A 24,585-nucleotide genomic window follows, 5' to 3' on the forward strand; every position below is an offset into this window, starting at 1 on the left:
CAGCTATATTTAACATCATGGAAAATTGTTAGAAAATACTATCTTTCTCCTTGGTATTGATTTTTATATAGAAAAACAACTTCAATATTTGGCAGAGACTTCTATTTCAGAAGAAAGGATTAACCTTTTCTAAAGACAGAAAGTTATTGGCCAGATCCACATCTGGTGTAAACCAGCTTCACTCCATTGGTCCTGATTCTCCACTCACTCTCCCTGAGTTTTACACATTCAGCTTAAGTGGAATTACTCTTGATTTACACTGACGTGTGTAAGGGAATCATTGATTTATAACAGCTGAGGATCTGGCCTGATACTTCAAGTGGCATGTTCTTGGACAAATAAGGGGGGAAATCACAAAGAGAGAAAATGGAAAGTATTTTTAAGTGCAATTTACACTCTGAAAGTGCTTCCCGTCCTGTCCCCACTGATGAGTCAGATTCAGTGTAGAAGAAACTCAGAATTTGAAAAGCTGTTAAATAACATTTTTAAGTTGTGTGTGCTTGTAACAGGGCCTTTTAACACTGGCTTTTTAAGACTAAAGCAGGCCAGAAGACCCTGATACAGAGACACTAGAATAAAGAAAGGCTCCAGAAAAATCCTTGTAGGAGGAAGAGAGGCAGCAGTCCCAGAGAATTAGTAGTTGAATGGAAGAGCAGTATATATATCCTGTCTTCACCCTCAGAACAAGGAACGTACTGCCAGAGAGAAGGAAGCCAGGGCCAGGACACTGAGTTTCTGCTGGGAAGGACAAGTTCAGCAGCATAGTGAACCATCTGGGGCAGAACAAGATCTCCAAGTGCAGTAGAAGAGCCAGAAATTAGCATGAACTATTGTGTTGCTATGATGGACTATGTCTGGGGCATTAAGGACTATTTTGAACTGCTTTTGCCCACTAACCCAGCCATAGGTGGTGGTTGTTGGTAATCCCAAGAAACATTGTGTGGCATTCCAAATGGGCTCGAAAAAGGGGAACAAAGGGAGGGTGCTAGCAATGAGGGAGAGCTCAGTAAATGTCAACCCTTTTAAAGTGATCCATAGAGAGCAAATTACTACAATTATATTAAATATGAAACTAAGATCCTAGTCTTGCATTTACTAATGCACATGTTGAATTGCATGCATGTTAGTGGTTCTGTTGGAGTCAAGCACAGGCACAAATGTTTGCAGGATTGGGGACTGAATGTCTGCCTATCAGGCCAAAACCGGAATGCTATTTTCATAGGGGTGCATTTCTAATGGAAATATGGTCCTACTATGGACTAGTGCCCCTGTAAAAGTGGCATCATGTTCATGTCCTTCAGGGGTTTCTGGCCAATGGACCCCTGCACCCATGCCAAACTTCACTGAAGTCATAGGCCATGTGCCTACAGGGAGCTCATTGTAGATTTGGGACCTGAATATTTTCCAATGATTTCTAGAACAAATATGCTTAGATTACAAGTCAAATGTTGCCCCCATCCCAACGAACCGCCCTACAAACTCAGTTTAGGATCTGAAAGTCAAGCTGGCATCTTTCCTACTTATGAAGGATCATCAGTAATAAGAATTCTGCAGTGGAAGTTGCATCCCAATTATATCTCTGTAACACCATCTTCAAATGATGCCCTCAGCAATGTATGCACTGGAACACAATGAGAATTTACGGATGTGAATGAGGGTAGAACTTAGCCCTCCATTTGGAATGTAGTCAACCATTGTTTACAAGTGCAATAGCTGCAGATAGCATCCAGCTGAATCTCCATATTGGTGTGGGTTCTGCAAAGCTGACAAGCAGTAGGATTCTATTTTTGCCACTGTAGTCAGCGAGTTTGCCAGTTTTGCCACTCTCCTGCTGTATGACCGCTCAGTGCCTTCCCTTCCCCCAGCCTTTACCTATCTTAACTATTTGAACTGCAAGCTCTTCAGACCAGAGATTGTGTCTTATATGTTTGTTTAGCACCTTTCACAACAGGGCTCCTATGTCTGTTTGGACATCTAGATGCTACCATAATAATCTAAGATATCTGGCCCTTCATGACTACAATATCTAAGCACATCGGTCTTTAATGTATTTATTCTCACAGTGCTACCCCCGCCCCATGAGGTGGGGAAATATTAACAACCCTGCTTCATAGATGGGAAACAGACATAGAGAGGTTAAGTGACTTGCCCAAGGTCACATAGGATGTCTGTGATGAGGCAGGGAACTGATCCTAAGTCTCCAATTGCAGGCTAGTAGCCTAACTATTGGACCATCCTTCCTCTCTTCCATTGTAATTCTTCAAACACACAAGGTATGTTCAGTAAGATATTGACTGACCAGCAACAATGTGAATGTTACTTTAGAATCACACTTTAATACATATATTTTAGGGAACAGAAGAATAGCTATACTGGGTCAAACCAACCATCCATCTAGCCAGGCATCCAATCTTCCAACAATTGCTGGTACCAGATGCTTCAAAGGGAATGAACAGAACAAGGCAATTTATCAAGCTATCCATCCTCAGTGTCCACTCCCAGCTTCTGGTTGTCAGAGATTTATTGAAACCCAGTGCATGAGGTTCCATCTCTGACCATCTTGGCTAATATCACTGATGGATCTATCCTTCAGGATATTCTCTCACTTTACAACATCCCTAGCAAAGAATTCCACAGACTGATTGTGTGAAGTGATACTCCTTAATTTTTTTTTTAAACCTGTTGCTTGTTAATTTCATTGGGTGACCCTCGTTTATGTATTATGTGAAGGGCTCAAAAACAATTCTTTTCATTTTTTCCTCCACACCATTCATGATTTTATAGACTTCTATCATATTCCCCATCCATCCCCCATTATCTTTTATTAAGTCCTCAGTTTCTTTAGTCTCTCCTCATATGGAACTTGTTCTATACCCCAATCATTTTTGTGACCCTTCTCTGCACTTTTTCCAGTTCGAATATATCTTTTTTGAGATGGGTCAACCAGAACTGCATATGGTATTCAAAGTGTGGGTGTACCATGGATTTATATAGTGACATTGTGATAATTTCTGTCTTATTATTTATCCCTTTCCTAATGGTTCCTAACATTCTGCTGAATTAATTGTAATTTGGCTGTAAAGAGCCATGTCTGATATATATTTAACACCTCGGCTGATATGAGCCAAGAAAATATGCATCATGAAAAGAAGAATCTAAGAAACCAAATCCTGAAAGGTGCTGGGTGTTGAGGGTACACAACACCTTGTAGGATTAGATTTTAATAGGCCAGAAGATGCCAAGTGTGTGGTGTAGCTGGCCTAACTGTAAAGGCTGGGATCCATTTGTCAGTTTGAGTATACTGATTTCTATGAACCCAAAAAGAAACTTTTAAAAATATATTCTTAAATCTTAGGTGTTATAGGCCAAGCTTTGCAAACTTGGGTGCTTTAACTTATTTCAGTAGTTCCTAGAGGTTCCCACTAAGACTGGGGTGCTTATGTGTTAGGTGCTGTACATACACATAATTGGTCTCTCCTCTGAAGACATGATAATCTAAACAGACAGAACAGACAAAAGGTGAAGAAAGAAATTAACTCCATTTTATAGATGAGAGGCATGGAGACACGAAGGGCCAGGTTTTTAAAGGTATTTAGTACCTAACTTCCATAAGTGACTTGCCTAAAATCACACAGGAATCTTTGGCAGAACCAGGAATAGAACAGAGATCTCTGGAGTTCCAGTCTAGTGCTTTAAACAAGAAGAACATCCTCCTCCTCTAAAGACAAGCACCTAAATAAAAGCAGCCTGTATTTTGGGGTGTTGAGCACCATTGCATATTAAAACATTTTATCTAACTAATGTTTTAACCTAAGTGTTTTGCATCTATTTTCAAAGACTATAACTTGAAAATACCTAACATTAAAAATGAAACAAGCAAAAAACCAAAATTTATTAATCAAATGTACACTCCTTACTAAAGAGGCAAAATCAATTCATTTCATGTTCTGCATAGTCATGTCTTTAAAAGTTCGGAAGTAAAACACTTGGTCTTTTAAGAGAAAATCATTCTAATACAATCAAACAGTAAGTGCAAATCTCACACTATTTTGTAGTCTGTTCAAGCCAAGAATCAAACTGTAATTTTCTGAAGGGCTTTTGGCCATCCCTCAGATACAAACACAACCAGATCTTTGCACATTGAAGATGAAATGCATTGATGAAGATGAAATGAATTGCTTTGCAACCAGCTGGTTTGAGAAAACTTTCTTCATTAAAGAATGTATATATATTCCCTCCCTCGCTCTAGGTGCCAACATTTTTAATCTCTTCACCTGGATCATGTCGTTCTAAAGAATACCATTCTGGTGCCAGAGCACAATTCAATTTAATTCTTGGATGATAATTCAAACTTTTAGCAACTCACTAAAGCTTAGGTTAAATTTTCAAGAATTCATGAGAATGTACTCAAGGCAATTTCATTAAGAAAGCTATATTGAGGGCCTGATTCACATTTAAAGGTCCCTTTTCATTACTAGAGCCATGCAAGTGGGTGGAATATACATTTCTGCCCACATTAAGGCCTATTTACACTGACAGATTGGTGTAAAGGGGCTTTAGTGAAGGAGGATGAGGCACAAAATTCATAGTTAAGGACCCGTTCTGGCAAGGAGCTTCACAGAAGTGTTTGTTTCCTGCGAGCTGTGTGGAGCCCTAAAGAGGTCCGTATACCAGACAGGTGCAGGGATGAGTCCATATTGAGCTTCTTATAGGAGAAAGGCCAAATGGAAGAATGCCATCAGTTTTTCCCCATGATGTTTTCAGCAGATTGTTTTTTTAAAAGTTATGATTATGAAACACAGACATAATCCCATCTTGTCATTTGCAGCAAAAGAAATATGGATATTCCAAGCGACTCCTTTATCCTAATGAGAAATTGCCTTGTACTGAAGGATCATTGTGGAGGATTAGTTGGCAGCTCGATAGTGAAGGTTCTATTGTGATTTGTAGTTTCAAAACCTCCCTCTTCAAGACAGTTAATGAAACCCCTAGCAAGTTGAACTACATATAGGGGTCCATACCTCCCAACACCTCTCACAACTCTCCATGACAGCAAGCACTACGACCAGAAACAAACTGGTTCTGCTGCCTTTTGAGTGCTACACGTCCCTAGATTGGAGACAGGTTTGGAGTCACATCCGGTGACATATGCTGGTTTCAAATGTTCTACTGTGGTAAAGATAATGAATTAAAACTTCTGCTTCTATAGCTTGACTAGCGTTAGGTTTGGAAGAAAAAAAAATTACTCAAACCTTTTTTGGTGAAACGTGTACTGAAACATTTAGTGAATGTATCAATTTTGCCAAATTGTTTGTTTCAGAGAGAAAAACTGACTGTTTCAGCTGGAAGCGATTTTATTTAAAAATTAACTTTAATTTAATTTTTAAAGTGTTTTTCAATGGTTTAAAAATGGTCAAAATGACATTTTTCATTTTACCTGAAAAAAGTTTTTTGATTTATTAAAAATGTGTGGGTTTGGTCCAACCTGAAACTATTTCCCCCCTACTTTTCAAAATTTGCCAAATTGAAAATTCACCTGGTTCTAATCCTGAGGGCCCATTCTCCAGATGGGGTGGAGCTTCCTCCACGGATTCTGGGTAGAATTTCTTAAAATTAAATGAATGCTACACTAAAAAAGACATTTTTCTATTCAATAATAAAGGACACAGGTGTTTTAGAATGAAAGTTAGTTACCTGAACAATCTTTTTGTTTGCGTGAAGGTCAGGAAGACTTTCCAAATAATCTTTTCATAACCTCAGTCTCTGCCGTGATCAACATAACTTACAAGACTATATAGCGCTATTAACTGAACCTAGTCAAAAACATGGTCAGTTTCCAGTCCTATCACATCTTTTTAAAAATACAATGGGGGAAGAGTCATGTGATCTGTAAAGAAGATGGCTGTCTGACTTGTGGTCTCCTCAAGTTCTCACACACTAATCCTCATCAATTAGGTCTCAGGTATCCAAACCATAACTTTCTATACAAAATGTATTAATTAAATGATGGGACCCTTTTTGTTGTGTTATCATGGATCCTGCTGGGGAAAAAAACAACTGGACAACCCAGTCCTGAGTCACCAGAGAAAGGAAAAGCTGAGGAAACCCAGCAGTCTGACACAGGACTTTGCAGCTATGAAGGATTTCTAACTATAAATTTGATCTTTTATCTCAAGATATACATGAGCTCTCTAGAGAGGTGGGAGAAGTCAAATCTCTTTTGACCTATTTAGATAATGTACTACAAAAAACTGCCACAGACATGAAGGAGGTTAAAACAGAGAATGCTTCATTAAGGCAGAGCCTAAGGATTTTGGAGAAACAAGACCACCTTGAAAATTGATCACATGGTAATAATTTGCTGTTACAGGGGTCCCTGAAGTGCTGGGAGGAAAATACATTAGCTGTCTTCGGAACACACTGTCCACGGTACTGGGATTGGATCCTAGTTTGCCTCCCCTGGAGACTGAAAGGGCTCATTGAGTGGCAGAAGCCAGGAGAGAAAAGCATCTGCTCCCCCAGACCTTTCATCTTTAAAATACTAAGATTTAGTGACAGAGTTAAGCTGATGTTTGCTGCTAGGTCAAAACGAACTCCTAAGTATATGGATTTTAAATTTCTTGTCTCCAGATTTCTGTACATTTAATCAAGAAGAGACCAGCATTTAATGACGTCAGATGAGCTCTCAGGTGATCAGATATCAAATACAGCCTCAAATATCTTGCTACCTTCATAATGAAGCTGAAACTGAAATACTTCACTACCATATTGGGTGCTTGGCAAGCGCTTTAGGAACTGAGATCAGATCTTACTAAGCATGCTTTTCTCATAAAGGAAAAGAAAATGGTGAGTATAAGTCCTAAAGGAAAAGAAATTGTGGTTGGGGGAAATCAGACAATTCATGTACATATTTAATAATAGGGTGTAATTAGTACTGTTAAACAAAATATTTAGTGTTACTTGATAATACATTGATAAGTCAACATAAGTATAGCTATATAATTGTTATGACTATATTACTCATCTCCCAATTTATGCATCTTTTTATGTATTTTCTAATATAGACATGATGCAAATAGATTCATAACTATTCACTTGTGTGTTACTTGTGACTAATTCTATCACTTTATAAGGGCAGTTGATATTTTATATGTTTCTACCTATACTTAAAATGTATCTATTTATGAGTTATATGGAAACAATATACTTAATTTTTTTGGCATATATAAATGTCACTTCACATTTATCTTTTTTCATTAATCTATTGGAATAAATATATATGTGCCATATGCATATATTTTAATAAAAGATATGCTCTTACTTCTGCATTCATATCTATGAAGCAGTAGGTTTCATTCATTAATATATCTTAGCATGTGTACGTATTTTGGTAAATATAGCTCTATTTCTGACAGATTCTTAAGTACTTCATATTGTGCATGGCAGGAGGGAGGGCAGATGCAGGCATATGCCATCTGGGATCTGAATGTTCCCATATTGATAGTCAAAGATGTTAAGGGAAAGGTGGGTGGCAAACAGTGTGTTTTGTTTTTTGCATGGAGAGGCTGTCAGTCTATTGGGCATCAACTAGCAGCTGAACAAGCACTGATTTTTCGCCCCCATGAACTCTGTTTTTTTCCTGGGACGTACAGGGACTTAATGAACCCCTCCAAGAGAATCAAAACTTTAAGGCACTTAAGATCAAATGGATGTCATATAGCTTTCCTTCAGGAGACCCATTTAAAAATGAAGAAGCAGACAATTGAACTATGGGTGGGACATGGAAATCACTCCTCTTCCAACTCCAGAAGTGTTGCTGAAAAGGCCTTTGATCCATTGGAATGTCCATACCTACAAACAATCCTGAGAAAATTAGGATTTGGACATAAGTTTCTGACCCGGATTGATATTTACAAATCCCCCCTTGCTTCTGTTCTGACAAATGGTGTGCTCCTCTCCACTTTTCAGTTAAATCAAGAAATGTGTCAGGGATGGCTCTATCACTTCTACTATTCTACTATTTCACTACTAGTAGCATATATCAGACAGACACCATCACCAGGAATTACTATCTGGGATAAAGAGTATATGATGTCTATACACAGAGGTTATTCTGCTCACTGTTAAATCCATCCTCTTCAATTCCACGGCTACTATCTGCAATAAACTACTTCAGAGATACCAGGATTTTAGATAAACTGGCACAAGTGTCGAGTGATTGATTTCTCATAGACCAAATCCGTCTGAAATACAATAATTCTCCTTTCATTCATGCAAAGAGATAACCTACTTAGTCAACAGGATATGGTCTGATTTTTTAAAGATAGTATCTGCAAATATGGATGTCCTACTGAGAAGTGACAAAATACATGGAGAAATAGCATTCACTTCTCAATATCTATATTGGGAAAGGTAAAAGCTCTTAAAATGAATGTATGGCCAAATTAATGTATATAAAAGCTTAATTCCATTTAAATTTCCTGCTTCTGTTTTCACATGATTAAATAGAGTTATATGACAATTCTTATGGAATATGAAGATACTACAGATATCGCACAAGATACTTAAGAAATCATGGCCAAATGGGAGTGGTGGGATTAGCTAATTTATATTCATATCACCTGGCTTTTCAATTAAGATTTTTAATAAGATGGTTCTGTCTCATCAACTCTTTCCAAGTCCCATTGTGGTTTGAGATTGAAGAAAAATTAGATAACTTCTTCAGCTGTCTCTGCACTTCTATTTTTTTAAAACTGATGCCTTCATCCTTAAAGAAAGGCAAAATTTTCCTCCTCTTGGAAAGATCTTCAGGAAAAAAAAAATCAACTCCATTATCCCTTCTAATCTCACCAAATCTTTCCATGTCAGTCTGGAACAATCCCTGATTTATATTTGCTAATAGCTTAAGCCCAAATCCACCTGGCTAACCAAAGGTCTATTAACCATAGAAGATATTGAACAGACAACTTTAGCTTCCTTCACATATCTTTGTGATAAATTCCAGCTACCAACAGAGCAAGATCCTTTCCACAATAAGCTCCAACTCAAAATAATAAAGGCAGTTAGGGGAATTGTTGGCAAGCCACAAACACTCCACTTGAAGTGCACCTTTAAAAAGAGATTATCCAAAAACATTTTGTGTGTAACATACAAATGGCTGATCTCCTTGATGTAGCCTACTGACTGTACCATAAAAGAAAAAAAGAAAAAAAGGAGCATGAGCTAACTATCTCCACTTCCCCAGCAGGTGGGATAAAATCAGTCACAATATATGCATAACATGCAGTTCTGCTTTTGCTTTTCTTTCAGAACAAAGTTCTGAAATGATATGATTGGACTCCTGAGTAATTGCATAAAGCTGGACTCAGCCTGCATAGTAAATGTAGAGTTGTGACAGTTCCAATGCAAACTTATTTTACGTAGTCTTTGAATGTGAATGTATATCCACATTTTGTGTGTGGGGCTCTAAGGCGACCAGGATACGGGTTTCTGTGGCATGGCAGCTTACGCGGGCCTTTGTTCTCACGTTATTCTTACAAATGGGACATATGAGCTAAGACAAGAAACAGCCAAAGACTGTGCCTGGTCCATGTAGAAGGCATGGTAGCTTGGCGGAGAGAGAGAGAAGCCTAATTGTACCCGTCCAAGCAATGCAAATCAAGCTCTGTCCATCTGAGACATCAAAATGAGGCACCATTCACAGCAGCAGCTATCAGAATAATGTCACATGCACTCAGCTGAGTCAGGCTCCTCAAGTTTGACTTGACTGGATACAGCTTTGGGAATGATTGGATTAAGGCACACTATGACAGGCCTAGTATCACAGTTCTCTACATGACAACTGCTGAGACAGCAGACAACTCAAGGATATATGGGTAGGAAGACCACATTATCCTCTCAGCCCATAGGTCATCCCCTGTGTGACTCATGGTTGAGACACATTACCTGAGCAATGTGTGTAACCTTACCATATGGGTTACCATTGTTTTGTGGCAATAGGGATTCAAAACAGAAGAGTTCAATCTCCAGTGCTATAAATCCAGTAAAAAGCTCAAAATAAGAGAGACACATTTTTTAGCTGAGGCTTTTACTGCAGCAAAGGTATCATCTGAAACTGTTAAATCAATGTTCCATTAGAGAACATAAAAAAAGCTTCTTGCTGAATTTTGTGCAAAATACCTAGTGGCTTGTGCTGTCAAGAAGTACATAGAGTTTCCCAGGGTGTAATTTAAGATGGCAGACTTGTAAACCCTGATCGTGGCTGTTGCAATGGAAGTTCTGAAAGACCTTGCATTGCAACCCCACAGATGAGGTCAACGTAATAAATGCCTTCTGTTATCAAAATAGACTACTGACACATCCAAAATACTATAAACAACAGCCTGGATGGCAGCAAGATCAAACAGCATGTGGGTAGGAAATGAGCGATCACATTGTTACCCCCATACCATCAACGAGAGAAAAATGGAAAGAATATTGATTTCCTGGACTGCAGCTAGAGCTCATTATCTGCTACTGCCCCATTTAGGGCTAGATGGTGCTCTACAAAGCACCATTTTGTGATAGAAGCAGCATGTGGCTGCAACATTCACGTGTGGAACAAGGGTGAGCAGTAGGCCAGATTTTCTGTTGCCCTGCATTTTGTGTAGCCATTGACACCAGTGCAAAGTGTGCGCAAATTGCTACCATCTTAGCTTACTATCATTTTATACTCACTCTGCTCTGATGTAAGTGACTATGCAGGGCAATGGAGAACCAGGTCCAATGCATCTATAGGAGAAACAATCTATTCCTTATGCACAGGCTGCAACACCCAAAAGAATGGTGCATCTTGCTTCCCCTCATGCCCTTGCTGTTCGGTCAGCCTGACGCATATACCGGTGAGGAAGGAGGGAGGCACACATACCTTCTTTATTCTCATCCACACCAGAAGGGAAGCAGTCCCTGCACCCCCATTAATACAAAGACTGCAGTTGTAACAGATACCTGAATTGGGCATACAGGTGGCAATAAAAGGAAAAGATGTGAAGACCCTTGTTTTTCCCTACATATCTGCATAAAGGCCAATCTCAATGTGCTTCACTCCTATACTTTTTCTGGTGCTAATTAATCACAGCCTGGATTTGAGATGATTAAGATCCCCGCCTACCATCCTATAATGTACGAAGTATGGCCCCATTCAAGTTGCACTCTTAATAAAATATTAAGGTTCTCAATTTGGCATGCAGAGGATAGTTATTTATAACGGTTATGGGTCCGATCCTTCTCTCTAATACTTGTGTAAATCCACTGACTTGGATGGAGTTTCCCCTGACCTATAGCAGTATAAGAGAAGAGAGCCGTACACCTAACTTTTAAAAATAGCCTCTTTGCATGCCAAGTTCAAAATCTTTATATTTTAATAAGTCAGTCCCTTCCCCTTTAGGCTGCCCAGAGGCTGAAGACATTTAGTATTTGCATAATTTACCACTCCCTAATGTGCATCAGCAAATATTTATAGTATGGATTAAAATCTGTATTTCACCAGCACCAAGAGGACATGAGTTGTCATAGACTTGTCCTACCTGGGTAGCACTACGTCACTCAGTAATTGCAGTTTCTTTTACACTTGTTACACTTTTACACTTAGGAGGAGATTTTCAATGTTACCTGGGAGGATTTAGGACCAAATTCCCATTAAAATGAATGGGCATCAATTGGGAATTCACATCTTTCAGGGAGTTTTGAAAACCTCAGCCTTATTCCTTCTGAAGCCAACAGAATTCTTGGTATTTGATATGGTTGCATGGAGGGGGTCCACTGGATGTGCAGCAGGAACAGAAGTGCTCCAGGGAAGTCTCCAAGCTTAAAGGAGGTGTGCACTGCTTTTGCACATTTGGCCCCTAGATCTGGTTACACAAGCTGCCTGTGTGTCTTGACTGTAGCTGTGCATTCAGCTGCCACAATTTTCAAAATGTAGCTGTTCTGTCCTACCTCGTTGCTAAAAGCAAGTGTCCCTGTGCGGCTCTGGGACTCAACCACTCAGCAGTAAGATGGGTGGGGTCTGCCTGGTGAGCACTGGGGAAAACGCACACAGATCCAAGAAACATGAATGCTGCTTAAACAGCTACCGCTGGAGAAATGTCAGAAAAAAAGTGTACAGCACAGAAGAGGCTACTACAGCATATGCAGTCCACAAAATGATACTTTTCCAATAAAAATGGAAAGCTTCATTAAGGACCATCCTTTTTAGCAGCATCTTAGACCAATTAATCTGTCATGTACTTCTCATTACCATAGTATGAGTACATCACAATCTTTACTGTATTTACACTCACTACACCCCTATGAGGTAGGCAGAATTCTTATCCCACAGATCTGAAACTGTGGTACAGAGACTCAGTGATTAGTCCAAGGTCACACAGGAAACCTGTGCTGAAGCCAGGAATTGAGCCCAGGTCTCCCAAATCCCAGCCTTAACTACTGGACTATCCTTCCTTTATCATATTAATATGGCTAACAGCCTCACATACAAGTTGAGCAGGAAGCAAGACAAGGGAGAATTCTGCACAGGTGGACACTAAGTGTGGACAAGGGAAAGCCTGGGTTTGCAGCCACTGAAGTAGGGATAAGCCCCAAATCACCTCAAAGATGAAAACCTTTGCTTGTCCTTGACTAACCATAGGGGTCATCCATGGTACAGCTACACCAATCAATGCCAAAAACTGCTAGTGAATCAGGACTATTCCAGTAGGTAGATAGACTTCTCTCTGTCTACTGCTGTCACTTTGGCATATTTGTTTGTTGGGGGGAGAGGGGCGGTTAGTTTAAGCAATTCAGAGTGGGTTTCCTATGTGAGTTGGTGTGCAGAGAAAACCATGTCTGGTGCCTATATTCCTTAATCTATTACTGATGATGGAAGAGCTATGCCACTGACAAAATTAAATCAGATGCATGTGGTTGCGCATGTGGGGATGTGAGTGCTTTGAAAATTCAAACTGAGCAGACAGCTCCTTTAATTAAAGCTTGGACTTGCCTTCTCAAAGCACTCAGAGGACTTGAGTGCAACTAATAAGCTGTCCTGCAAATCCCCAGAGGATGCAAAAATATCTCAAGCCCCATTTGGAGCATGCAACAGGCCACTCATGCCCATGCAAGCTTTTGAAAATACCAGCATTAATCCAGTTACACTCCAGGTGAAGCATTCTGCTCGATAAGCCATTACTTCCGAGTTCTACATTTTCTGCCAAGTACTGAATCCTTTCATCGCTACATGTTCATATCTTGCAGTTTAGTTCAGCCTTTCAACATATCAGCGTCAGAACATTTTGTTTGAAACTCTGACTGGAAAAAAAATTCCTTGCCTGCCTCCTTTACTACCAGACAACCGTACCTACAAGTGGTGAAGAAATACAAGCACCTGTAAACACCTTTCCCTGTCCATTAATCTCAGTGTTATTCCCAGACAACACTACCCTGGAACTAAGTGCCTGGATCCCAAGCAACTTGTCCAGAGTCTGATCAGAGCACAAACCAAAACCCACTGATCCAAACACTCCTGGAAACTGGAGGGTGGCTTAGGGGCGTGTTTGGATCTGGGTCTGAACTTTTCAAGCATGACCTGTTTCTCTCTCTCTCACACAGCCACCAGCCCAGCTGTATTTTAGCCTTGTTATTTATATGCAGACATTAATTTGAGAGCTGAACTCTGCTCCATTCTTGTGGCTGCAGGGGCAGAAGGCAAGGCAAAATATTTCTGTTTCAATCTATACAGTTTATTACTGCTCGTAGATGCACAATGACATTAGAAATAGAAGGAGTTTTTAAAAATTATTATTAGAGGTATAGAGAGATTTCTGTATGAGAAGAGACTGAAAAATTAAGGACTGTTTAGAGAGGGTTCCTGATTGTTTTGTATCACTGTGTATGGTATAGAAAAAGGGCTTGATTTTCAGGTATACTAAGGTTTTCTCTTCACATAAAAGTTTTATTACTTAAACTATAGTGGTAAAGTCAAAACAGTACAACCCCGGCTACTATTAATGAAGTTATACCAAGAAAAGAGTGCTTATATTGGTATAGATATTCCTATATGGGAAGAAAAGTGAACTATAAAGGAACTTTTGTACCAGCATAACTACATCCACATTAAAAAGAAAAAAAAAATCACTCCCCTAATTTGAATATTGATACTCATAAAGCTTTTAAAATGTAGACCAGGCCTTAGGTCATTCTTCATTGGCAAAGTGGTTTAAAGAGGCCTTAATGGAAATGAAAATTAGGTCCCAGATAAAGGTTGTGTGTTCCTATTTACCCTCACAATGCGAGAACAAAAGGACATTCAATGAAACCGAAAGGCAGTAAGTTTAAGCGTGATAAAAAGGAATAGCTCATTATTAAACACATCACATAAGAAACTCATGGAAATCATTCATTGATTAAGTAGTGACATTTACTGGACTTGAATGTGTCCTAGTTTGGCCATGCCATCCATATCCTATAAAGTGTAAGCAGATCCACTTAACATTTCTGATGTAAAAAATGTAAGTAAAGTGAATGGATACCTTTGACAGTCTTAGAGGGAGACCAATGACTGAATGGGCAAGGGAAACTGAACTGCCCCTCCAACTCCTTAAAGTGAACCCTTCAAGTAGTAGGAAGATATATTTAAAACCGAGGAAATGGGTTAATAGTACGGAAGTTATGTTTTTCACTGAAATTTTGTCCCTGGAGTGTTAAGGAGTAAAAACCAAACTGCTCCATCAACATAACGGACAAGAACATGTGGAGATGGATGTTTCTATTTACTGAACATAGTACTGGCATTATTGCAGAACTGCTTGGAAATATTTTTTCCCATAGAAAATAACGCAAGCTGTAATTTTTCCAGAGTTGCCTTATTTATGGTTTGGACTGGAGAAGATAGGTTTATAGTTGAGTGAGGTAACACTTTTTGTTCAGAAAGAAGCAAAAAGAAAGTGCAGAGGAAGATAAATGGTAAAGCAGAACTCTGCGCAAAAAAGAAAAAAAGTCAGAAATCAATGAGACACGCTAAGTGCTTATGTCACTTTCTGAAAAAGTTGTTCTTCATTACTATACTTTTCTATGATTCTAGTAACTTTACAGCCTGCACTTGTACTCTGTTCTCTTTCTGCTCAAGGCAACCTTTGAAATGAGAAATGAATCTCATTGAGTTTCTTCTTCATAATAAAAACATTTCACTAAACAAATCAAACAGTCTTCAACTTAACTTGGCTTCGTCACCTGTGTGTACATTATAATTACATTGCTGAGTGAATGTGCATAGTAATCAGAATTTAACACATGGAGAACTTCATTCCAAGATATTAGAAGAAGGGTCCCTTAGTTCAGAATAAACAGCAGTTTTCTTTAGGAGGGCATTATTGGGGAGTGAGAAGAAGAAAAACCATCAGGGACCAGCAAGTGCAAAGAAATGACACAAATCTTCCCTGTCAGCTATTATAAGACACTCAATTATTAGAGTTGCTTCTTTACTCGACTGCAATAACAGAATCTGGCAAAAGAAGCAGCAAAAGAAAGAAGCAGCAAAGATCATCAAAGTCCAGTGTTCCACTGATCAATTTTATGTTTAATAGGCTGAAGAAAGGAGATTAAATTGCAGTCTACTATGGTCTGAGAAATTATTCATTTAAACTTCAGTTATTAATTGCCTTGTGATCATGTTGGGATGTTGCACCAAATATATTACTGAAGAGGGTGGACAGTTGCAAAGCACTGGTGGGAACAATTCCTTTCAATCCCTCCCTGAATCTATCTTTGATGTGTGAATCACCAATCTGGGGGAAAGGATAGGCTCCTTCGCACTTAGTTATAGGAAAGATTTTTCCACACCTGTTTAGCTACTTTTGTGCAAATCCCTTCTCCTCCTCAGTGTAGATGTGCTGCATCAGCACTACCTATCTCAGTTAAAAACCAATGCAAATTAGCAGTACAGCCCTCCCTCCACCCCCCCCATTTTGTACAAAGTCTCCAATATACACAAACAAACCCTCAGGAGGAGTCTAAGGTTGTTGATTAAATTAGAATGTTACTTTTCTTAGACATCGTTCAAGGATACACAGTGCAATGACCATACTTCCTTACAGGAAAGCTGTGTGTGTAGTGCAGCAGAATGAGAGTCCCAAGTAAATCTGAGCTAATAATTCTTTGCTAATAAGTTACCAGAATAATTTAGCCCTTTTTTCTGTTAGGAAGTTGTTCCTTGTATTTCCCCTCCAGCCACAGATGCAAGAAGGCTAGTAGATGAGTCACAATCTATCCCCCACCACAGTTGGAGAAGGGACATTGGGCAGGATGGGCCAGAGGCATGAGGTGGCACCAAGCATTCTCTCTCAACTACTTGGCTGGCTGGTTCTTGCCCTGCCCACATGCTCAAGATCTAGCTGATTGCCATTGTGGCATCGGGTAGGAATTTATCCATTGGCACTCATCTCGAGTCCCCCTCTTTCAGCCCCCACACACATTCCTCTGCAGAGTGTGGATGCAGATCACTTGCCAGGATTATGTGGGTCATTCTTGCTGAATCATTTCCCACGCCATTGTAGGGAGTTTAGACACTGATGTACCTCGGGCCCTCCTATTCTCTGCCTTAGTGTTGTCTCCTGTGGGCTGTAATATTTTGGTCTTATTTCAGTTGTTGGGTTTTGTGAGTGGGTGGTATTGGTGGCCTGTGATATCCTGGAGGTTAGACTAGGTGATCTGGTGGTCCCTTCTGACCTTAAACTCAGACTATAACCTCAACATTTGGTGCATGTTAAAATTATTCTGTAAAATAAATTGATAAAATAAATAAACTCATGCAGTTTCCCAAATGGGTGACATCAAAAATATTAATCTACAGCTATTTCTGCTTAAAATCTCCCAATAGTTTCCAACCATTTTATATGCTGTGCTTTTGCATCCAGATTTTATGCTTTAAAATCCTAATCTAACAAAGTACTTAAGCACAAATTTAACTTTAAATATGGGATTAGTCCAATTTAATCACATTAGTTGCACATAAATTCATATGCTTAGTTTGGTGATGTATTCTTGAAACAACAGTGCCTAACCTAGATAAGCTATTGGCAAAACTTGTGTCAAATTAAATATACACAGACACTGGCCCACATCCAGTATATATGGAGATGCTCTAACGTCTAGGAAAACTGAGCAAATGAGTTCTGATATGCTCTGTCAAGTGGAAGAAATATTTAAAACTGAAAAGCAATACAAGTGAGTCATGTAACTTCCTAAGCTTGGTTTGCCATTCCACACCTTCAGGCATGCAACCATCCAGAGAATTTAAATGTTCTTTTGCTATTGTGAAGTTTAAAGAATGTTAATTAGATCACTTATTCCAGACAATCTAACAACTGTTTAAGTGTGTTGCACAGATATTAGTCATGTTACATCTGTTAGCATCAAATAAGTAGTCGTGTCACTCATAATTATCAAATAATACAGCTAGCAGACTACTGCCAGTAACTGCTTGTTCATTCAAATTTCAAATGTCTTTTTGGTTTAACTATGTGTGGGCTATTCTCTTCATCACACAAACTTGTGCATGGATGGGGCTCTTTCATACAAATGACTGGGGAAGAGGATCTCCATACAAATAGCTTTATTAACAAGGGCATCCATGCACAAACAACAAAATGCATTAATTTTGTTATTCATTATTAGCTTGCCTCAATGATTATTTGTTATTTTCCTGAATCAAAAGTTTCTGCACCCTGATTGGAAGGTTAACACAATACCACCTGACTTAGGGAATCAAGCACATGCTACATACAGTGAATAGTCAAAGTAAACATTTCATAAGGTGAAGTCAGTTCTCAAGCCATATCCAATAACTGTGAAGAGTTAACAAAGGGCAAAAATCAATCTGATTTAGAATTAATTCAACCAGATCTATAAAAATAGGCGCATGATAATTTTCACATTTTTTGTGTTTTCAAAACGTTCCACTAGGATTTGATCTACGACTGCTATTAAAGTGGAAGTTCAGTCTCTAACATTGCTTTGAGACTCTACCCCATACATCCTGAAGACAACTTTAGGCTTAGTTATCAAGTTATCAAAAGGTGAACTCTCTGCAATCTGTTTCTGATTGCATGTCTCTGCTCCCACCACACTGTTACCACTGCACTGAAGTTAATGGAATGCTGAGATCTATAGTACTTGATACATCAGTTGTATAATGTGAGCTACCTACATGTACAGTATCTGCATGAGTCAAGCAGTTAGCTAAATTCCAGGTAGACTGCAGATCCTAATTAACTCAGGAATTAAGTTGGCAGGAGAGAGATTAACAGAACCTGCATGTCTAGTAAGAGGATTTATATCAGACTGAATCTGTTCAAGCTTTATGGAAATATCCAATACCAGATGCTCAGCTGGTGTGAACCAGTGTGCATGACCAGATCCCCAGGTGAAGTAAATGGAAAGATGTTGATTTACACCACTGATAATCTACCCTCTAGCTCACACTGGGTGTGCTAAAAGGTTTAGAATAGCTATTATAGAATAAGATTACAAGATTGTCTTATATGCATAGTTCCAGTTAAGGAACTAGTAATTAACCCTTTATAATACTCTTATCTAAGTCCTGAATTTGTGAAAGAGATAATAGCTACTGAGCAAAAATGAAACACAAAACAATGAAGTTAGACATACAAGATTCTATAGCACCTCCCAGTATCTTGGAGTTGAGGGTGGGATGGGAGATAAACACACCACACACTACTGAGCAGCAATGTGGTGTATTACCATGCAAGCAATTTTGATGTTCCTAAAGTTTCTTGCATTTCGTGAATCATTTGCCATCATTTTAAAAAGGTTTTGGTCCTGACTGGATAAAAGCATGCTCTCATTCCTTCTCAGGTTAGTGACAAAAGTTATTAAAGAGCCTAGATATCATTAGGAAGTTTAACAAATGCATAAAACTAAACAGTATAACTCAGCTACTGAGTTTGAATGGTGCTATACAGCAGATAAATGGGCTTTTCTTTTTATTTGTAGCTGAAACCTGAGAGCTTTTTCTGTTTTCTTGGAGGGAGGAGGGGAGGGAAATTTTTCCTAAAAAGGAAGCAAACGCATGGAATTTGAAGTGCAAGAATGATTTAATGTAAAGATTAAAGCTGGATGAAAACAACTTTTCACATCTCCAATGTCCATTCAAGTTGTTTTACAAATTTTCCTGGACTCTAATCACGCCATAAGTGGTTGTATTTTCCATGACAGTCTACAAAATGGATTAACTGATGCTCACAAAAGAGCTGTTTTTAAGCAAACAGAATATTTGCCAAAAAATGTTTTTAGTTCATGTTTGTATTGAAAACCTGATTCTAAGAGTATGTCCATACTGTAAGCAGAAGTGTAATGTGGTACCTGTGATATCTCCACACTAGCATTGACCTAGCTACTAACTCCAACAACAATAGAAACAAAGCTATGGCAGCGTGGGTTAAAGAAGCCCGCCCAGTGGGTATGCACAGCCTCATTGCTATTGTTATTCAAACTAGCTAGATCACAGTACATCTCCAGGTGCTGCAGTTACATTTTTGACTGAAGTGTAGACATACCTCATGAGTTATGCTTGTCCTTGAGGGAACAGAAATATCTGTCTATGTATCAATCTTATATGGCCCCCTAATTCTAGTCATATCTGAGCACCTCACAATCTTCAATGTATTTATCCTCACACCCCATGTGAGGTAGGGAAGTTCTATTCATAGCATTTTATAGATGTAGAACTGAAGCACAGAGAGACTAAAAAGTGACTTGCCAAAGGTCACACAGGAAGTCCACTGCAGAGCAAAGAATTGAAAGCAGGTCTCCCAACTCACAAGGTAGCACCCTAGCCATGGGATCATCCTTCCTCTCTACATAACATGCAAGCTATGTGTATGTGACACTCTCTCAGGTCACTCAGAACTTAAGGCACTGTATTACAGCTCTGCCTTTGCAAGAGAGCTTTGCTGGAGCTTAAGTTGTGTGATCATTTCATTCTACACTGTTGTGTCTACCTCATCAGCAAGTTATTCAAAACTCAAACAGTCTAAGCCTTGCAGGTAATCTTCAGTGAACCCCAGTTTGAGTTCCCCAGAGACATCTCTGTGTAGCATCAGTCCCTTTCACTGGATACTCACAAAAATTAAGTTTGCTGTCTCCAAAGAGACAGTATGCACACACCAACCTGTTAGCTCAGCTGAAGACACATACTCTTTTCTTTACTATGCGGCACTGAGATTGTTTTACTAGAAAAAAGAATAAAAGTTTATTAATAAAGAACAGATTAAAGCAATAATAAACAGGAATAGAGTCAAATAGTTACAAACAAACAAACAAACAAAATAAAACTTTCCAATGTCTAAAATTTACCAAATTATAATCCTGGTCTCAGGCAATTTTTCACCTACAGTTGGTTCTTAGCATCCTCATCCCATATAGTTGAGACATCCACCTTTCAGAGATTCCAGGAGCACTGACCCCTTTTGTCCCTTACATGATGGATAGCTAAGGGGTTTTCTTCCTTTCTTTTTTTTGAAATGTATTCTTGTGAAGTGCACCACCAGATAGTTTATCTTCCCTTTTGTTTATCTCTTCCTAGTGACTGCCCATTCCCCTGTTGACTAATATGTGAATAACTTCCCTAGCCACTGGCATCAGTTTCCTCAACTTACATCAGCTGAAGATTTGCCCCTCTGTCTCACATGTAAATTGAGGAAGCTGAGGTGCCTAACTTCAGGCATCCAAGTCTGTTATGCCAGGCACTGCTGCCTGCAGGTTTTGGATATCAGGTGAGGAATAAACACACCCACTTCAATTATGTATGCTTATTTTTAATACGTCTTATGCTTTAAATAGCAGAGGGAGACCTTAGGGCTCCGCAAAGCAGCTGCAGGGTAATGCCAGACACTTCAGGGTGAGTTCATGGCGGGGTTTTATGGTGTAGCTCGCATTTTAAGCTTTTATACAGCATAACATATTTTTTTTAGGAAATAGAAGGAATTGGCTTATTTACAGCTGGTGGCTTGGCTAACACTTTTACTTTTCTTGGCACAAAACACAATTAAATAACAAATTGCAAAACAGGCTACATAACCTATTTACTACTCAACCGGTCCTAACCAGACCCGCCGCGTCACTATCTTCAACGCTTACAACATTTTCTGCAGCCTACACTACAAAGTCTGAAAAGTTTGGGTTATGGCTTTTAGCAACTATGCATGTAGTAACCTGTATGGAACTTGGAGCCCAGATTGTAGGAAAGAAGTTTTTGAGGAAGTACGAGGAAGCCAGTCTGTTTGCACATGACTAGAATGCTAGTAGCAGTTTCAACATCTCTTTAAATAGTTTCCTTAATACATATACAGTCGAGTTTTACAAGAATGGAGTCCTTTCATGTTATTACCCAGCACACAGTACATGAAGCAATTCTTTGTAATCACTTTTTCTGTTGTAACTTCTGCATCTCTCTTGTAATCTATAGCTACAGTTTAGAAATTTGTATTTTCTGCTATGTTGACTATTTTGAAAATTTTAATATATTTAGGTCAAGATTTTCACAAGTCACTGTGGCTATAGGCCCTGATTCTGCAAAAAGTTTCACATGTGCTTAAGCAGTGGCTCCAATTTTCGGGTGCCCCCTTTGACAAAGCCTGATTTTCAGAGAGCTAGTGTCAGCACTTCCTGAAAATCAGGTCCCTTTAAAGTGTGACAAGTGAGACATCCAAAAATCACTAGTCAGTTATGAAAATCTCAGTTGATTTGTGAAGCACCTTGCAACTCTTGAATGAAAGATGCTATAAAATACAACTTATTATTATTATTAATCATCTTTTGTTACTGCAGTAGTGCACCAGGGCAAGGCAAGAATGGGGCCCTGTTGTGCTAGGCACTGTATAAACACAGAATAGTAGATGGTTAACTTTTGTTGTTGATTGTAAAAAATAACAATCAATTTACCATATTTCTCTCTCCCTCTTTTTTTAATTTCCAGAACAGAAAAAGAAAAACTACAGTGTACACTGTTTTCACAGACATTCCACTCAGATAAATTTGTTTCTACGAAAACGGCTTAAAGACTGAATGACTTGCCTAGATTTTAATAGTCCTGATGAATTTAGAATCCTGCCACAAAATCCAGAAGATCAAAGCCAAATTTGATATCCAAAGTTATCTTTTTTGCTGCGGATTCTAATTAAAATTCCTATGCTTCAATTAGATGAGAGAAGTCGAAGTCACATCCTGTTCTGAATATCTGTGTGTGGATCACAAATACACATTCCTGACTAAGGACTAAAGTACATCTGGTGTTAGGTAGGTTTTCAAGTTGAGAGACAGTGCACAAAGACCTACTTTCTCCAAGCCTCAACGCAAATGCATTAAATGTAGTTATGATTTGACTACTAGATCTGAAGACCACAAGAGAGGCCGGTCAGAGTTGCTGACACTGGACCAAACCAAAGGGATCATGTCAGTCTGGGGCTATATTCACAAAATGTACTGTTCAGATGATGTGCCTAATTTGTGTATATAATTTCAAGGATTTTTGCAAAAGCCAGGTAACTGTACAAATAGTCAGCTGGGCATTTAATTAGCTACTTATGTATTCAATTGCCCAAATTTCATGCATGCATATGGTAACTGCAAGCAGAAATTAGGAGAGCAATAGCATGTGCATTTATGATTAAAAAATTAGCCTTTTCTTTAAAAAATCAGTCCCATTGTGCTGTAAGTCAAAGAAATATAGCAATAGCTTGATATATGTTCAGCTGAAAAATCTATGTTAATACAATGAAGTCATTCATAACTTAAAGCTACAAAGTCTGAAAACTCTCAGTTATGGTTCCCATAGCAAGAATAATTCATCTTTTTTGTGCGTATCTAGGACAGGTAAACTCTGATTATCTCAAGCCTGATTTTGTATTACTGTTAATTAGTGTGTGTGTGGTTGTATGGTGATCAAGTCCATTAGGCTTTCAGTAGATCAGATTTCACGTAGACTGCATATGCACTAATAAATTAATAACATTATATAAACAGAGGTATGAGAAAAAGCCAGCAATAAACAAGTATTTGATACACTGATGGTATATAGTACCATTAAATCAAGTTTCCACAAATTTGATAAAGAAAGAAAAACAGCCAAGAATGTCTTTCAAATATATCACTAATGAAATATCCAACTTATAAAAGGTAGATGATGCCAGATCAACCTGATCTCCTTTTTTGAGAAGATAACAGACTTTTTAGACAAAGGGAAAGCAGTGGATCTAATTTACCTAGATTTCAGTAAGGCATTTGATACTGTTCCACATGGGGAATTATTAGTTAAATTGGAAAAGATGGGGATTAATATGAAAATTGGAAGGTGGATAAGGAACTGGTTTAAGGGGGACTACAATGGGTCATACTGAAAGGTGAACTGTCAGGCTGGAGGGAAGTTACCAGTGGAGTTCCTCATTGATCGGTCTTGGGACCAACCTTATTTAACCTTTTTATTACTGACCTTGGCACAAAAAGTGGGAGTGTGATAATAAAGTTTGCAGATGACACAAAATTGGGAGGTATTGCTAATACAGAGAAAGATTGAGATATCATACAACAAGAGCTGAATGACCTTGTAAACTGGAGGAATAGAAATAGGATGAAATGTAATAGTGGAAAGTGCAAAGTCATGCACTTAGAGACTAATAACTAAGAATTTTTACTATAAGGTGGTGATGCATCGGTAGCAAGTGACAGAGGAAGAGAAGGACCTGGGCATAGTGGTTGATCACAGGATGACTATGAACTGCCAACGTGATGTGATCGTGAAAAAAGCTAATGTGGTCCTAGGATGCCTCAGGCGAGGTATTTCCAGTAGAGATAGGGAGGTGTTAGTACTGTTATACAAGGCGTTGGTCAGCTCTCATGTAGAATACTGAGTTCTGGTCTCCCATGTTTAAGAAAGATGAATTCAAACTGGAATAGGTGCAGAGAAGGGCTGCTAGGATGACCTGAGAATTGGAAAACCTGTCTTATGAAAGGAAACTCAAAGAGTTTGGCTTGTTTAGCCTAACCAAAAGAAGGTTGAGGGGAGATATGATTGCTCTCTATAAAGACATCAGAGGGATGAATACCAGGGAGCGAGAAGAATTATTTAAGTTCAGCACCAATGTGGACACAAGAACAAATGGATATAAACTGGTCATTAGGAAGTTTAGACTTGAAATTAGATGAAGGTTTCTAACCATCAGAGGAGTGAATTTCTGGAACAGCCTTCCAAGGGGAGCAGTTGAGGCGCTTCAAGACTGAGCCTGATAAGTTTATGGAGGGGATGGTATGATGGAACAGCCTAATTTGGTAACTGACTGATCTTTGACTACTAGCGGTAAATATGCCCAATGGCCTGTGAGGGGATGTTAGATGGGGTGGGTTCTGAGTTACTACAGATAATTCTTTTGTGTGTCTTTTGTGCTCAGGGTTTAGTTGATCATCATATTTGGGAGTTGAAAAGAATTTTTCCTGTGGGCAGATTGGCATAGGCCTGGGGAGTTTTTGCCTTCCTCTGCAGCATGGGGCACGGGTCACTTG

The sequence above is a fragment of the Emydura macquarii genome, unplaced genomic scaffold (assembly GCF_026122565.2).
Source record: "Emydura macquarii macquarii isolate MOO-44397 ecotype Brisbane River unplaced genomic scaffold, CSIRO-AGI_Emac_v2 contig_1451, whole genome shotgun sequence".
In the NCBI taxonomy this organism is placed as follows: domain Eukaryota; kingdom Metazoa; phylum Chordata; order Testudines; family Chelidae; genus Emydura; species Emydura macquarii.